The sequence below is a fragment of the Protopterus annectens genome, chromosome 11.part0 (assembly GCF_019279795.1).
Source record: "Protopterus annectens isolate FY-2018-M chromosome 11.part0, PAN1.0, whole genome shotgun sequence".
Lineage (NCBI taxonomy): Eukaryota > Metazoa > Chordata > Ceratodontiformes > Protopteridae > Protopterus > Protopterus annectens.
Window position 1 is genome coordinate 1,531,526,072 of NC_056745.1, and position 14,132 is coordinate 1,531,540,203.

At 38.7% G+C, this 14,132-nt stretch overlaps 1 protein-coding gene across 3 annotated transcripts in view; it reads right to left on the bottom strand.

The window, feature by feature from the left end:
• LRRN3 (leucine rich repeat neuronal 3) overlaps window positions 1–14,132 on the bottom strand; it is a 471,899-nt gene that overhangs the window by 102,271 nt on the left and 355,496 nt on the right. The window contains exon 3 of one of the 3 annotated variants that reach the window (XM_044088809.1): window positions 11,697–11,811. The exons of the other annotated variants lie outside the window; for them this stretch is intronic. The gene's annotated coding sequence lies outside the window, so the exon portion shown is untranslated. The remainder of the gene's footprint in view (window positions 1–11,696; window positions 11,812–14,132) is intronic. 3 annotated transcript variants of the gene reach the window in all.

Sequence of the window (14,132 nt, forward strand, 5' to 3'; positions counted from 1 at the left end):
GGACTACATGAAAAGAGACATGGGGAGCTCTCTGATCTTGTAGCCCAGGCCGGTATGACCCTAGCCCTGAGTAGCATCCTACCATCACCCAGAATGACACCACAGTACAAGGACAAAATGATTGACTTTAACAATTGGCTAAGCTTCTGGTGTCATTCTAAGGGAATCCAGTATCTGTCTGCCTGGGATGACATGATTGACAGACCACGCTGGTTTGCCAGAGATGGCCTGCCCCTGTCTCCCTTGGGATTCCGGATACTGGCAAAGGCTCTTGCCACCCCTATAGTGCCTTAATTCACCACTGTAACAGGTACAAGCAAGCAAAATCTGAGGGTAATGCTACTCAATGCTAGAAGTCTAAACCTCAAAATGCAATCACTCGAGGCACTCCTTAAAATGGAGAACATTGACATCTGTGCATTGACAGAGACCTGGTTCAAAGCTCCAGAGAGCACCCCTGCATTACCAGGCTATAATTCATACCACACCTTTCAGCCACCAAACCCAGACCGAAACACTAAAGGTGGAGGCGTGTCCATATTCATTAAGGATATCCACACCTCCATGCTAGTTGCTCAGCATAATGCATCCGAGATTATCCAAGTTCAACTAACTCTGGGCAAAACCACAATCCAGATTGTAGCTTGCTACAGACCCCCCACCATGCCCCAGGATTCCCACTCCTCTTTTCTTGATACACTGGAAAATATTAAGATACAACCCAACACTCTAATAATGGGTGATTTAAACGACCCTACCATTAACTGGGAAAACTACTCATGTACCAACTCTTTTGCTCAACGTTTTCTGGAAATCATCAAGTCCAACACTTTGGATCAACTTATCCACACCCCCATCAGAGGCAGCAATATCTTAGACCTGGTCATCACCAACATGGGTGACCGGTGTTCCACACCAGAGGTCAGCTCCTCGTTGTTCAGATCCGACCACAAGCTAATCAGCCTAGACATCCACATCCCACTCCTACCCCCCATTAGGAAAACAACCGTAAAAAATTTCTCCAAAGCCAACTTCACACTTCTTAAGACAGAAGTGGCAAACTTCATGACACCCATGCAGATGGACAATAGAGGTACAACTGCTGAATCCTACACAAATGCACTTTATAAGCACTTACACGAGTGCATGGATCATGCTATCCCTAACAAAACCAAGATGCTATCCTCCAAAAAAAGGAAGCCAATCTGGTGGTCTTCTGCCATAAACAAACTCTACAACAGAAGAAAGAAACTGTTGAAAAAAAGAGTAAAATCCCACGATTGGAGGAACTCCCTGGTCAGCCTCAGTAAGAAGCTTAGATCCCTCATAAAATCCTCCAAAGCTAGTTATGAAAACAAAATTGCCACTGATTCTAAAGACAACCACAAAGCATTCTATAGCTATGTTAAAAATCTCAGTGGCAACACTCAGATCTGCTCTGAGTTACAGCACAATGACACTAAATATACAGAACCAACTGATATTGCCAACATCCTGGCAGATAGGTTCAGTGCTAACTTTACCCCCCTCTCACCCCTAGAGGGCCCATCTTTATACTGGAAGAATGCAAAGTTCCTGTAATCACGGCTGCACAGGTAAAAACTTCACTCTCCAAAGCCAAGAACACAGCATCCATGGGACCTGAAAACATCCCAGGCTGGCTTCTACATGAACTACAGAATGAACTGGCACCCCACCTAAGTACCATGTTCATTCATAGCCTCTCCTCAGGCTTTGTGCCCTTTGAATGGTGCACCGCGACAGTTATCCCACTCCACAAAGGGGGGGGCCACAACAGACCCCAGGAACTACCGCCCCATTAGCCTGACGAGCCTCGTCTGCAAGGCCATGGAACGTGTCATCATGGAACTCATAAACAAAGACATTGGAGATCTCCAAACCCTGGACCCCACACAGTTTGGGTTTGTAAAAGGCAGATCATGTCTCCTAAACCTGATAGACTTCTTTGAAGTAGTCACCAAGGCCATGGATGAGGATAAGATGGTTCACACAGCCTATCTAGATCTCGCCAAGGCGTTCAACACCATCCCCCACTCTGGAATTATAGATAAACTCACTAAACTAGGTATAAATCCCTATGTCTCCAGATAGGTTGCCAACTGGCTTACTGAAAGAACCCACACTGTGAAAGTAGCAGACTCCAAATCAGACTTCAAACCAGTGACAAGTGGAGTACCACAGGGTTCAGTCCTAGGTCCTCTCCTATTTGGTATCTACTTCTCTGAAGTACAGGCTAACACAGAAGGTCTTTGGCTAACAAAATTTGCAGATGACTGCAAACTTGGAGCCATAATTGAAACTCCTAACGATGTGGACATCCTACAAAAGGGCCTCCCTGAGACAGATGCCTGGTGTCAAAGACATGGTCTCAAGCTCAATGCCAAAAAGTGCGTTGTCATCCCCTTTGGTAAAAATTCTGTACCCATGAACTACCACATAGGCAGTAGTCTACTTAACACCAAAAGTGTGATAAGAGACCTTGGGACACAGGTGGACAGTAGTCTCTCCTTTGATAATCACACTGCCAAAGTGGACAGGAAATCCTTCTACGTGGCACACCTTATCACAAAAGGTTTCTCATCCAGAAAAAAAGAGGCCATTGTTCCCCTCTACTCATCACTCATTAGACCCATTATAGAGTACAATGCCCCTTTTGGTATGTACCTCACAAGACATCTACAACAACTAGACAGGCCACAAAAATCCTCACAAAGAGGATTGCTGGCCTCAAACAGATGCCTTATGCAGACCGTCTCAAAAAACTCCAGCTTTACTCTGTCGCATATCGCCTACTCAGAGGTGATCTCTGCCTAACATACAAAGCTATGTCAAACCCAGAGCTGTTGGACATGCTCCACTCAAAGAAATCCCAATCCCTCCGAGCTACACACTCTAGGGACCTAAACCTTGTCACCACAATAAACAGAACATGCTGGAGGGATAGATTCCTGTCCCAGAGACTTCCCATACTCTGGAACAGACTACCTACCTATGTCAAACAGAGATCCTCATTAGCACTCTTCAAGAAAAATCTTGATGATTGGATGGGTAATAGGAAATTCACCCCATGGATCACTTCTGTGGTTCTGCTTGACAGGGGCACAGGAAAATAATTTCTTGGGTGGCAAAAGCCAGGGTACATGTTTGGCTAGGCTTGTATAGGCCCTAGGGCCAATAGCCTAGTACCTACCTATGAACCTATGAACCTATGAATCCAAAAATCCAAAAGTGGAGTCACTGCCTGGATAATACAGGAATCATAGGTGCTATAAAAAGAATTTATTGCAATATAAATCAAAGAAAGGTCAAGCACTTTTGTCCCTAATAAGAAGGCTCTGATGAAGTCCCAACTTATTAGGGAAAAAAGCACTTGACCTTTCTTTGATATGTGTTTCAATAAATTATTTTTAACTCCTATGACTTCTGTATTATCTGAGCAATGACTCCACTTTTGGATTTTCCTGCTGTGTGCTTCACTGGAGTGTTGAGTTTGGTTGTTGCTGGATTAGCATGCTCGTTGCCCAGTAGACACCAGTCAATGGCTAGTCAAAAGTAGTTTCCCTCTTATCAGGACAGCTGAGCTAACAATAGCCGCTCATGACCAGCCTCATTCACGGCAGTCACCAGCACCCGAAGTATTAGTTGAATAGAGGTCATCTGTGGTGCAGTTATTGCTTCATCCCTCTTCAACAGAAGAGAAATAATAAATATATTTTTAAATAAGTTATTAAGCATTACATTTGTATAAGCATCTCAGAAGTTAAGTTAAACATTTACTTACGTATTTGTTTATTTTGACAGCCCCACTGTTTGTTACTGAATAGGCAATTGCCATTCAGAAAGTGGAACTTAAATGATCGATGGCATCCAGTGGAAAAAAAAACAGACACAGGCAAAAATGAGATGGTGAGTGTAGCAATTACCTCATCTTCTCCCCCTTCTCCACTGTTTTTAAACATTTTTATTGAATCATTACTTGTGACATAGGCAAATTTATATTTATACAAAATTAATCAAATTGTATTAAATTAACATTAACAAACATTATACTTCACATATATTGTTATATATCATATAATCTGAGCAACATTACATACATTATTCAATTCCTGCCCTTTTTTTAAACAAGAAACATCTTTATTAAACAATCACAACATAAGCAAGCATACATTTATATTAATGAAAATTGAACCACATCGGTACAAATCCTAGTTGCAAGCATTTTACATCACAAATCATACTGACACTCTTCCAATTGCAAACATTATACATCACTTATAACCTACCCAATCATTTTCAAACATTACATAGCTCATTTAAATCCTGCTTTCTTTTAAACCTCATTCCTCCCCTGTCTGTATTGTTCCTGAAATTCCCATTTTTCCTATGTAGTTTGCTCCTACCCTTTTCTAAAGATCTCTGTTACTCTATTCATTACTACTAATATAGTTGATTTAGATTTTGATTTCCATTTTCTAGTAATTGCTTTTTTGGCAGTCACCATAATTAGACACAGCAAAGCCTTACCATGTCTAGGCAATCCCTTGTCCCACCAATCTGCCCACCCAGCATCTCTGACGGTGCATCCTGCAGGGAATCCTTAAAGTCTACCAAAACACCACACTCTCAGAAAATATGTTTCCAGGTACCTCTTTCTTCCCTGTCGCACCTCCAACATTTGCTGTCTACCTGAGCAAAATTCTCTGGAGTCTACTTGGTGTGTACAAATATCTATGTAAACATTTCCAAGCAAAGATCTGCAATATTCTAGATTTTTTTCATATTTGGGAGACATACATATATCCTCCCATTGTTTCTTTGTGAATTGCTTATCCAATTTCTCTTCCCAATCCTTTCTAGCCTCCTCTGATTTATTCTTATAGTTATCATGCAATATGTCATATGCTCTACTAATTACTGATTTTTTAATGGCAACTTCTATTCTAGATTCTACTAAAAACTCTACCAGTGCTAGTCTTTCATTTAGGACCCCCCCCCCATTTATTTCTCTTTGCCTGTACTCTGATATTAGTCCTAGTTAAGGAAGATAATCTCTAACCTGCAGTCCAAATAAATTCTTGGCTTCTTCCCATTCTATTACCTTTCCAACTCTATAGTTATTTGCTCCCAATACCTTGTTTCATTTGCCAGTGCTCTCCAATAAATTCCAGATGCCTCTTGCCTATTGTCTATATCTCTAATTGCAGTCATCCCTATGAGCAGAATCTCCTTTCTCCTTTCCCATATTGGCTTAGTTCTTAGAATATCTTCTGCTACTTTATGGATATAATATTCTTTATGATTATTGTTATTCTCCTAAAAGTCCTGCATCCAAAAACCCAGTCTGTCCTTGTTTCTTGAGGCCCCCCCCCATTTCAACAGCATCCCTTTCAACTTTAATTATAGTTTTCTGCTTGTGCTGTGTATTGGAGCCTTAACTGTGTAACTTTGAAATGCCTCTTCAAATTATACAATTCCAATCTGCTCTGCTGTACTGAAAGAATCAGCTTATCCCACTTGACTCTTGCCATCTTCCCATCTCAGATAAAGTCCTTCAGCTCTTTATTAATTGCTATATATAGCTTGTCCTCTGGTTGATTAAAATATGCCTGACCTGCATATAAGACTAAAGGAACTAAAAACATTTTGACTGCTTGCATCTTACTATCCATATCCATATAACAAACCTTCTATTTTCTCAGTTTTTGTATTACTTTTTGTTTAGTCTCTGCCCACATACCAGAATAACTTTTAATCCATACTCCTAAATATTTCATTTTATCACGTCCCCATAAATACAGATATTGCTGAACCAGTTCATGAGTGAGTGCATAATGTACCAGTATTCACTTTGTTTTTAGCTTCATTAATTTTGTATCCCAAAAAGATTTGAAATGATCCCCTTCTCCGCTATTGTGTTTTTTTGGAATTGGTATACTGGACTGTGGATGCTTGTCCTCATGTTGGGGGGATGGGGGTGCAAGGGAGGATTTTAGATGTTCTGGTTTTGAATAATTGCATGTTGATTAAACTAGGTGCAGTTATTCATTGTTCCTCTGTATTTTTTGCCATACACTTTGCAATGTTTATAACTTCTATGACTATATTCTTTACAGGAATGTTCTGGGTAAATTATTATTGCATGTAATTTTGATATAGGTTTAAAAGTATATTATTTTTCAGTCTGTCATTCTTACTTATTTTGAGTACAGCTATAATTAATGAAAGAAGACAAAGCAGAAACATTTGCATTTAAAGAACATATTTAATACATAGCAAAAGCTCACTGAAATTAATAACACACACACTTTTTGTTTCTTAAACTAGAAACATATAAAATTAACTTAGATGTCTCCTCAAAAACATCAGGTGGGATAGTCTATGTAAGCAATCCAGCGAAGCAAACTAATAAATGAAGCAGTTTGATGATATTCAGCAGATAAGTTGAATCCCAGGTGATATGTAGTCAAGAAGCAAACAAAGAACTGTATAGCTAAGCAGTTCTCACAGGTACGTGCCACAAAAAAAAAAAAAAAAAAAAAAAAAACTGCATGATGTAGTTAGTTTAGAATATAGCCAGTAAATATATTTCAGGGCAAGCGTACACAGAAAGGGCTGCCAGAAAAATAAGACAGAGTAGTACAAATTTTCCTAAAAGGCACAGCAACTAACACTGATACACAAAATAGCCCTTATAAACCACATTAATTAAAAATCTGATCAAGTCAGCAACAGACAGCTATGTTGCTAAAAGAAATTCAATTTAGAGTCAAATGTGCAGGAGGACAGGTGTGATATTTAAGGGAAGGCAGGATATGTGCAATTTATGTTTATGACAGTAAGGGAGAACCTTCTACAAACCCAGGCAATTATAGACACATAAGTCTAACCAGCTTCATATAAAAAGCCGTGAAAAGACTTACAGTGTAAGTAGGAAACCTCCAAACACTGGACCTGTCTCAGTTTGGATTAATCAAGGGTAGGTCATGCATAATCAACCAGGTGGATTTTTTTGAAAAGGTCACAAAAGTAATGGAAGAAGGCAAAATGGTACACGTTGCATAACTTGACCTGGCCAAAGCTGTCGATGCAAATCACCTCTCAGGCATAGTAGAACAACTAAATAAACTGGGATTAAATCTCTATTTCACCTGCTGGATTGCCAGCTGTCTCAGAGGTAGGATGCAGATAATTAAAACAGAGTAAGTTATCTCCACAAAGAGACCAGTCACCAGTGGAGCCCCCAATGTTTCTGTGCTGGGACCGCTCCTGTTTGGATACAAAATAACATGCTGGTCTTGTAAAAATGTTATTTTAATAAAACAAAACTTTCTGGAGCACAAATTCCTTCATCAGTGTGTAACAAACAATGTCAAAACTTCCATTTAAATTCTAAAACGAGCAAGATCATATGGTATAAGCCCCTCAATAAGAATACAGACATAATTAAAAACAATCAACACATCAAAAAGCAATTAATGCAAAGTTAAAGTGCACTTAGTAGCAGCTTACTTGAGACATTTGCTTTAACCTCAAAACTGGATTTAATGTAACCATTGTGTTCAAACCAGGAAAAGAATCAGCATTCAAACACAAGATCCATTCATACTCCATCAGTTCTGACTTGTTATTATGATCACCTCTTTTACCAAAGTTTGCATCACTCTGAGCCTATATGCATACTCTGGACCACTATCTAAAACATGCTTAGCAAGGGGATTAGTTAATACTTTCCTTCTGATATCTGAATGGTGTTAAATAATGTGGTCTCTTAACCTCCTAGTTGACTTCCCTCCATAGAACGAGAGACAAGAAGAACAAGTCGCTAGATATACTATGAAACTTGTGTTGCATGTAGCAGAGGACTTGAACAGATACTTCTTTTTAGTTACTGGGTGAATAAACTCACTCTCCTGACTTATAAACTTACGTCTAGAACAATTTAGACATGGAACAGTTCCTTTCTTAATAGAATTTACATGGGGAATAGTTAAATTCATAACCTTGTAACAGAGACATTGTTTTAAATTCCTACAATTCCTAAAAGCAAATTTGGGTCTATTACTGATATATTTATCTATCTCTGGCATTGCTTGTAGCATAACCCAGTTCTTGGCAATGATACCCATTACAGCATGTGAAACTCTACTATAGCTCATACTATACCTAAGCTCTAAGGTTTGCTTACTACTGGCTATGTTGTTCCCATCTATTGAATTTGAGAAGTAAGGTTTAGCACTATTGTCTCTTTCACCTAAAACTTCTCCTTTTATGTTTTCCAAAAAATGCTCATCATAGCCCCTTATTTTAAAATCAGACAACATCTCATTCATTTGACAAAGGCATCTATCCATTTCAGTATTATTCCTACTAACACTCAAAAGCTGACTTTTTACAATTCCCCTAAATATATGCCCCGGGTACATACTCTTCCGATGTAGGTACCTATTCGCCTGCACATCTTTATTGTTTGGCATTTACTTTTCTGAAGTAAAAGACAATACCAAAGAGCTCTGTCTGACTAAGTTTGCAGATGCCTGTAAACAAGGAGCAGTCACTAAATCTACAAAATAAGTTAGCTATCCTACAGGAAGCTTTATCTCAAATAAATAACTGGTGTCAAAATCATGGTCTGAAACTAAATGCCAAAAAATGCATTACTGTATCATTCGAAAAGTCATCTACTCAAGGGAACAACCACATTAACAATACATCCCTCAGAGTTGACTGAGCTCTTCAGGATTTGGGACCTTATGTGGACAGTCAACTAACTTTTGACCAACATGTGTAAGAAATTTTTGTAAGGAAGTCCTTCTGTATTGCACAGCTTATAAACAAAAGAATTGTGTCTAGATTTAGGAATGTCATTGTTTCCTTTACTCAGCCCTCATTAGACCAGTCATTGAATATAATACCCTCTTTGGCATGTATCTGCCCAGACACATGCAACAACTGGAACACCACAAAGATACCTGAACAACATGTCCAACATGGACTGACTCAAAACCCTGTCACTATACTCAATATTGTACAGACTGCTAAGAGGTGACCTGTGTCTGGCAAACAGGACATCCTCCAACCTATTACTGATATATTTACTGTACATTGGCAAATCAAATGGCATCAGAAATACTTGGTCTAGGGATCTAACCCTCTTCTGCAACTTCAACAAAACAGTTTGGAGGGACAAATATGTTTTGCAAAGGATACTGCTGCTGTGGAACAGACTCCCCATTCACATAAAACAAAGTTCATCCCTATCCATTTTTAAGTATATCTTAGATCTATGGATGGGAAACATAAATTTACCCCAGGACTGCCTGCGTACTACAAATGGACAGATACAGCTCCTAAATGCTTTATCCCATACATGGGTCACCTCAAATTATCTACAGAATGATGCCATTTATTATCATTAAGGATAGTATATAATTATTGACCATGGGATGATTAAGGTTAATCTATAACCTCAGAAGACTTTTTTATCTTTTTAGAAGATATACTATACTGGATTTCCTCTAATATACAAATTGAAACTATTTTATTAGGTGACATGAACATTGACTGGGCTTCTTCATCCTCCAATCAATCTCCCTCCAGCATAAATTTATTTCATTTTATCAATGCAATTACTAGATTTTGCTATAAAACTGATAAAGGCTCAATACTAGACTGGATCGTGGTCTCAGACCCTTCTAAATACCCTATTTCTTGCAGTCTGGCAGTCTGGCAAACTCCTTTAGTGACCACCTCCCAGCTTTTGCTATATGATACTACTCATCTCTCTCAAAAGTCCACAATATTAAAGTAATACAAGACCTATCAAAATTCTGTGCTCATACTTTTAAAAAGTATCCTAAGTAACTGCAATTGGAACTGTCTTAAACCCCTTCCGCTAGATGATGCCTTCCTTTATTCAATAACTCCTTTCTAAATATCCTACATAGCTTAACAGATCCAAAAGAATTAAATCTGACTATGCCCCTGGATGTCTAAATCTACTAGAGAAATCAGGAAAAATAGGGACAAAGCCTGGAAATGCTGGCTGAAATCCAAAAATCCCACATTCGACTTTATAGGCTCATTACATTCAGGTTGGAAATGATACTTACACATCTTCAATGGAAGTAAACAGTGTCCTTTGCTATAATATTGTGCTTTTCACATGATTATCTGATTACATCATCTTCATTTCTCTGTAATTCTTCCTGCTGCTATTCGCCGTGTGCTTACATTCAAATGATTCCTTCATTTCCATTCTAATGTTTTAGCCTATAACTCTCCGTTAGTGCCCCCTATTAGTGTATCTGTTTGCACCATACTCCTGCAACTAACCTTCCATTTTTATCTGCCACAGTATCATCTGTAAGTCAACCCTTCCACTAACTTCCTGTTCCTTCTGGTTCAATTGCAATAAAACAAGAACAGTGTTCTTACATTACTCCTTTTGTATCCCCTCCCAGATTTCTGCTGCACAAACTTTTTGCGTTCCCATTTGCCCATTAATTTCCTTGCTTCAGTTGCCTAACTTTATCGCTTTTACCATTACCTCTGTAGAAAATATTACATTATCCTTGGACTTACTCCCAAATGCTGGGATAAATTCAACTCTGAAAGTGATATCATCACATAATCACCTTTGGTCTCTGTGTTAGAAATCTGTCACCCACTCCTCTTGTCTTTAACCACCAAATAGTTTGCCATGCTCTACAGTAAAGATCAAGGCACATTCTCCCTTCTCTTTCTTCACTATCACAACCACATGAGGCCTTGTTTCCTCTATAACACATGCCTTTTTAATTTTTATTATTGTTCCCCAGCTTATGTTTGAGAGCTAAAGTACATTATATGCTGAAGGATATTATGTTATGTCTAACTGACGGAACACAAAATGTAGACAAAATAAACCTGTCTGTGCTGTGCACAGCTACCATGCTATATTAAAATCATTCCAAGTAATTACACCTCAGGCAAACAGTGACCATTGACAGGCTGCAAAACCTTTCTTGCTCTTTCTCAAGGGGCTGTGAGCTGGGAGATGTGCTCCTATGTGGAGTGGGCAACAACACAAGAACAAGGGCCACACTGAGCTGGACTGAGAAACAATGAATAAACAAGGACTACCGTGAGCTATTATTCGCAAGTAACAGTGATCTATGCCATTGTGGCATGAGCCACTGATGGGAAGCATTAATAGTTTGCCCATTTCTCCCATATCATAACTGTCAGAAATTTTAAAAGATGAAACTGCAAACTGCTGCTTACTATAAAATTAGTAATGACAGACAATATCTCTAGAAGAACACCATTCAAATCTACTGAAAGTAACATACAGTCTTCCACAATCTGAAGAAAAGTTCACACTACTCAATGTCTTCACTTGTCTTTTTCTCACCAGGTTATGCCTATACCTGTATTCTAGAGCCCCCATTACTAATAAAAATCATAGGATAAAACAGGCTTGTTTGCCCCATACATTTTCTCAAATTAATCTGAACAGAACTTCCCTGATAACTGACTCCTTAACCAATGGACTGTTCTACAATTCTTTAAGATCAATATGAAAAACAAGAACTGACAGATAACAGGTCCAGCACAATAAACATTTCTTCAAAGCCTATCATGATGAAAACTTTTTGAATATCATAATGGGTGACATGTGACTTACCACTCACCTCTCATCTCCACAATTCTGCAAAATTAAATCCAGATCCATGGCATAGAGGGATAAAGCCCTGATTACTACTCAGATGATCCATGTTCCACTAGTGGTTCATATACTTGTTGCAGCTGGAGCAAGGAAAAGAAAAAGAGACTGAGCCTGCTCACTGCTGCTGGGTAGAAGGGTGCATGGACATGCTGCAAGCTTATAGCTAAGGCATAAGAGTGCATGGGGATGCTGCAAGCTTTTAGCTAAGGCATAAGAGTGCATGGACATGCTGCAAGCTTACAGCTAAGCCATAAGAGTGCATGGACATGATGCAAGCTTATAGCTAAGGCATAAGAATGTATAGACATGCTGCAAGCTTATAGCTAAGGCATAAGAGTGCATGGGGATGCTGCAAGCTTTTAGCTAAGCCATAAGAGTGCATGGACATGATGCAAGCTTATAGCTAAGGCATAAGAATGTATAGATATGCTGCAAGCTTATAGCTAAGGCATGAGTGCATGGGGATGCTGCAAGCTTATAGCTAAGACATAAGAGTGCATGGGCATGCTGCAAGCTTATAGCTAAGCCATAAGCATGCATTGACATGCTGCAAGCTTATAGTTAAGGCATAGCAGTGCATGGACATTCTGCAGGCTTATAGTTAAGGCATAAGAGTGCATGGACATGCTGCAAGCTTATAGCTAAGGCAAAAGAATGTATAGACATGCTGCAGGCTTATAATTAAGGCATAAGTGTGGATGGACATGCTGCAGGCTTATAGCTAAGGCATAAGAGTGCATGGACATGCTGCAAGCTTATTGTTAATGCATAGGAGTGCATGGACATGCTGCAGGCGTATCATTAAGGCATAAGATTGCATGGACATGCTGCAGGCTTATAACTAAGGCATACAAGTTCATTTTTTATGTTTTTTACAATAAACACTTATTACCTCAGTTTGAGGTGTTTCTGAGTCATGATACTACATACAGCGAATTACAGGCTTTATTTGCTGTCACAGTGTTGGGTTTTTTTCTGTTTTGTTTAGTATTTTTATTGGTTCTTAGTATCATGGACTCTTTAAATGAATTACCATCAATGTTCTCCCCAGTCAGACGGGATGATATCCACAGACTTCAGTCAGAGGTGGACATACTGATTGCAGAGCTTACGAGGTTAATTGATGTGTTTAGTCAAACAAACTATCAGCGTGAAGCACTGCAGAGCAGTCTGACATCATCACGGCAAGGAGCGGAGAACAAGGCCAAGTTTTCCATTCATAATGGCCAAGTGAGAAGTGGAAGTCAACATGGTAGCATTAGTGGACTCTCTCATGGGGTTGTTGCAGCACAGGGAGATCTCGTCATTGATGGAGAACACATGGCTTCAAGTCTTGGCAGCAACTTGGAGGACATGTATTGTTGCAGCACAGGGAGATCTCGTCATTGATGGAGAACACATGGCTTCAAGTCTTGGCAGCAACTTGGAGGACATGTAAGTGTTATCGGGGGCAAAGACAAAGAGAATGGCCCCTAAAAAGACGTATCCCACAGCAACTGCTCAACATATATCAGGTGCTGTGCCAGAAGCATTAAATATGGGGTTTAATGTTAACAAAAATGATATGAACATAATAATACTGACGGTAAAAGTGGAATCCTTTTTAGGAAGGAATTTTTCGTTTAGTAAAAACGATATGGTAGTCAAGGACAGACAAACCGGTAGTGAATCACAGCCAGTAGACAAGACACTTAAAGATTTAATACATGACTTTGGTAAAAAGTTAAGCATTATCAAAGGACTACAGATGGACAATGCCTACTTAAGTAGATGTTTGGAGCTAAAAATATTGCCTATGAGCCTGAGTTTCTATAAAAGTACCCATGGGAATGGACTTAACTGTTGATAACATGAAAGAATGTAATTTATTATTTGACAGCTTTGGATTTAGATTTATGGAATTTTTAATTAAATGCAATGATAGTAAGATGTGTTTTATGCTAAAAGAAGCGGAAAAAACTGAATGAAAATATCAAGGACTTATTATTTAATCAATTGGAAAAACTCTATGAGAAACAATATGACATTGTTGAAAGTAAAAGTTCTAAAATATTTAATAGAAAATGTCGCAAACTTATATGAACTTTATAAGTTACAGAGAAAATATATGAAAGCAAGGATTAGGAATAATTTAGGTAAAGAAGAAAACAACATGTTAAAACAAATTTGTTGTGAGACTAATATTAGGATTATGAAATCCAATAAAGGTGGTGGGGTAGTTTTGTTTGACACTCTGGATTATAATAACAAAATTTTTGAAATGTTACACAATGAAGATAAATATATGGTGTCTTCTTTAAATGAAGTTAATATTGGATACAGGCGCATAGATTTATTTTTGGAAGAATTCCTTTTAGATATTAGGATAGACATGGACTTGTATAGGTACCTCCATAGTAGG